This window comes from Podarcis pityusensis (assembly GCF_964106645.2).
Source record: "Podarcis pityusensis genome assembly, chromosome: 1".
Lineage (NCBI taxonomy): Eukaryota > Metazoa > Chordata > Lepidosauria > Squamata > Lacertidae > Podarcis > Podarcis pityusensis.
This window is the reverse complement of record NC_138028.1, coordinates 80,819,176-80,823,309: the sequence shown is the minus strand read 5'-3', so window position 1 is coordinate 80,823,309 and position 4,134 is coordinate 80,819,176.

The window sequence follows — 4,134 nt, the reverse complement described above, 5'->3', positions numbered from 1 at the left end:
TTCAGCTGCTGAGTCTCTCCCAACCTGTGTGAGCCCTTTCACTTCCCTTCCTTCCGATGGCAGTTCCCTGACAGTAACCTAAGAGGAAAAATGATTATTACTCATACTTAATCTAAGCACAACCACAAGGGCTCCTGATTAGGCATTTAGCTACGTGATGTTGAATGTTATCTATTAACTCTGTTCTATCCTGTTTCCCCTTTGTTTTTGTTAAAACCAATTCATGAACCAAGAACTTAAAATACTGACCACAAATAATGAACCATATGTTGTAGATATTACTGCAAATTTAGGATGCTATTTTTGTGGTACACAAATGGCAGGAGACGACTTGGTCTATTTATTTATATCATTTATAATTCCTATGATCCATAAATAAATAAATGTTATTAAAAATCAAGCAAGCAAGCAAGCAAGAAGAAGCAGTATGCTTCAAAATACGAGTTGCTGGAATCGCAGGTGAGCAGAGTGCTGTTGCCGAGGCATCTGTTTGGCCACAATAAGAACAGGATGCTGAACTACCTGGACCATTGATCGAACAGACTTTTCTTTTGCTTCATGTGCAAATGATTCCCAGTCTGAAAATGTAGGCCAGTGCTGACCTACAACCTACTTTGCATTGAGAGGCACACATGCCCTCTTTATCCTATCTATCTAAAATTTGATACTGATTCATTGGAGAAACACAGAAGCTATGAGCTGGAGAGAAGCAGCTGGATCTCCCGCTGAAATGAGCAGAAAGACCACAGGAAGTGTACCTCTTTTTTAATTGCCTCAGAATTGGAGGTTCTCTTCCCTTTCTGAAATTTGACATGCCTAATAACTTGAAGGATGGAATGCCCGAAAATTTGGTGGCTGGATGGAAAAACAGCAGTTGTAGTCAGCAGAAGACTCTCTGGGTTTCCCAGGAAAGCCAGTGGGAAATGAAAATGAACGGTAGTTACAGAAATGAACAAGATCCACATTAGCAACTAAGCAAATAGGTCCAAATTTACAACATATGAGTAAACAAACTTTTTAAATAAGCGAAAATAATTCTTACACACTCCTATTTGCAGTACCTCCCAAAATGGTAGCTGTGGTGGGAAAAAAATCAGTTTTTTCCTGGAGACACAAATGTAATTGTAATTCACATGTCATGCTTTATAATTCATGTAAATTGCTTTCCAGGAAGAACTTGTGAAATTAAAATAGATAGATACTGAGATAATTAGATCTGTCTTTTTTGATGTTGTCATCACATCTATGTGCCACAAGTGAGAAAGTGGCATTGTGTATATTCTTCAACTACCGAGAATTGTAAATTAAACGAAACCATACATGCTGATGGCTAACTTTGCTGCAGAATTACACTGGTGTCTATTCTCTTTATTGCAACTTGCTGAAACAAGTTAAAAGCATTGACAGCGATGCCTCTGCATTGACAGAAGCTGTGGTATCACAAAAATTCCAGCTACTGCAGCAATAAATCTCTTCAGATCAAATTATTCACAAACTGTCGAGGAAAGAAATGGTGCCAGCCTCCTTCAAGGTGGTTGCAATCCAGACAGTTTCTGTAGAAATGAACTCAGAAGATGCAGGTGACTGAAAGCTAGTTGGCCAACACCCAGTTCCTGAGAAATGTGCCTGAGGAAATGATTGCCAGTAAACGATACACTCTTGAACGAAATGATTTTCTAGAGCACGGTGAGCAACTGGATCCAGGTGGCATTGCCTGCAAATCCCGCTTTGGCCCAGCTGCACCATCACCTGCCCCTGAGGCTATGGGTAATGGTCACGTGCAGGGCAGATGGACATGACTTGCAGGCCAAATGGGGAGGCCAGGTGGGCCTAATGAGGCCTGTGGGCCCTGGTTTCCCCACTGCTTTTCTAATTCAGCCCTGGTTTCGGAGTGGAAGCTGCCTTGGCCAGTCTGTGGGATGACCTCTGCCAAGTGAGGGAGAGGAAAGTGCAGCCCTGTTGATTCACTTGAAGCTCTCAATATCACAGATGATGGCATCCTTCAGGGTAGGCTGCCTGCTTGGATACTGGGAGGTACCATGTTGGAGTGGTTCCCCTCCGACTCTGATGGTTGATTGCAGAAGGTGGTGCTATGGGGTTATTGAGCTTCCCCTTAGCAAATTGGCTGTGGATTAACATGCTTTTCAGTTAGAAAATAAGTTTGTGTTTAGACCTTGGACACTACAGGTTTTATTCTGATGTTTTAATTGGCGCTTGATTTTATGTTCATGCCATACTTTTATATTTTATGTCTGTGTTATTGTTGTTTTAAAAATCAAGTGCACACCATCCACAGCACTTATGGGCAACAGGCAGTATAAAAATGCTGAAAATAAAGATAAAATAAATTATAAAACAACCAGCTGGTATGAGAAAAGTTGAGTATGTATGCTTTAAATGTATGGTGTATAAGCAGTGTTAGTCCCTTGCAGTGTTTTCTTCCTTTCATTCCCTGCTTCCATCTGCTTTTTTTTTTTTTTTTTTTCATTTTTCTGAGTTTTGGTTTAAGGGGAATATGGGTAAGTGAGTTACAGACTGATGTTCCACAGGGTATAGTATGTTTCAGATAATGGGTTGGATGCAGGCTAATTTGTTTCTTGTTGAAATAAAGGAGACAAAACAATAATGGCATTGTTCCCATTGAAATCGATGGGACTTGAGTTCCACTAACTTAGGGACTCCAGCCAACCATATGCCTCCTCTGGAACATACTATGTTGGTCTCCAAAATGTATTTTGGCTGGAAGAAGGGGATTTGGTGCGGGGTGTGTGTTGCGTTTTAGGAAAAAGAAACGGTGAAACCATCAATAAAGAATTTAAAGAGAGGTGTGAGAAATGCCAAAAATATAGCTTGTAGCATCTCTGTGCTGGACTCCAGCTCCCACCATCCTTCTCCGTTGGCTGTGCTGGCTGAGGGAAGCTGGAGTTCAACACCATCTTGAGGTTGATGCCTCCAGCCTGGAAACTCAGGGAAAGGGTTGCTACCAACTAACGAAACTTCAGGAAGAACATTTTGATGTTAAAGAGCTGCTCAACAGTGAAACCGACTCCCTTGGACAGATGGCCATCTGTCATGGATGCTTTAGTTGGGATTCCTGCATTGCAGGGGGCTGGAATATATGACCCTCAGGGTCCTTTCCAACTCTACAATTCTATGCCTCTTTGATTCTAAGTGTGAGTTTGTCAGTTTGGCTGGGTAGTTACACAGGTCCAAGGACCAAAAGCAAGAAAGTCCTGTCCATCTCCTCTCTCTTTAAGAACTATATAGATGGGGGAATTCTGCTTTTTGTGGTTTTACTCACAGAGCACTGCAGTCTGAAAATTCTGAAGGGGCACCAAGCTCAGGCCCGGCACAAAAAAGTGTGGTCAAGGCTGTACTTCCCATACTTATTTGAGTCACTGAGCAAGGAAGGTGGATACAACCTTTCGAGGATGTGTGTGTGTTTGTGTGTGTGTGTGTGTGTGTGTGTGTGTGTACTGGAATGCAAGAGGAAAGAACTCCCTCTGGTGGAATGTTTAGACAGATGCATTTGAATAATGAGTCACTTGGTGCTGTACAATTCCATAAGGTAATGTTAAACAGCAGGGCAGCATCCATAACTAAAAGAACTACCTTTACTCTAAAGACATGGAACTGCTCCTTTTATTAAAAAAACACACCAAATAAACTGCAATCTGATGGGCCTGCTCATTCCCCAAATAACTAAATCTACATTTCTATCCCCATTATCTATGATTCAGTTCCTGGCATCTCCAGTTATAGTATGTGGAACCTTACATATGCTGGACTGATAGAGACTTGCAATGCCACCTGCTGGAGCAGAGATGGGAACTGTGTACTCTCCAGATATTGTTGAACTCCAGCTCCCATTAACCCCTGCCAGCATAGCCAATGGTCAGGGATGATGGGAGTTGTAGTCCAGCAACATCTGGAGAGTGGCAGATTTCCTACCCTTCATTTTCACTGAATGGGTTCCCCATCACTATGATAGAGGTTAATTCAGACCACATGCCAATTTAACCTGATGCAGCCATGGAGAAATGCACAAATCCACATACAATGTGTTTAGAGTCAGCTCTTCTTGTCTATTTGAACCAATGAGAAGAAGAGGGAGAAAAAAGACAGCCACACGTA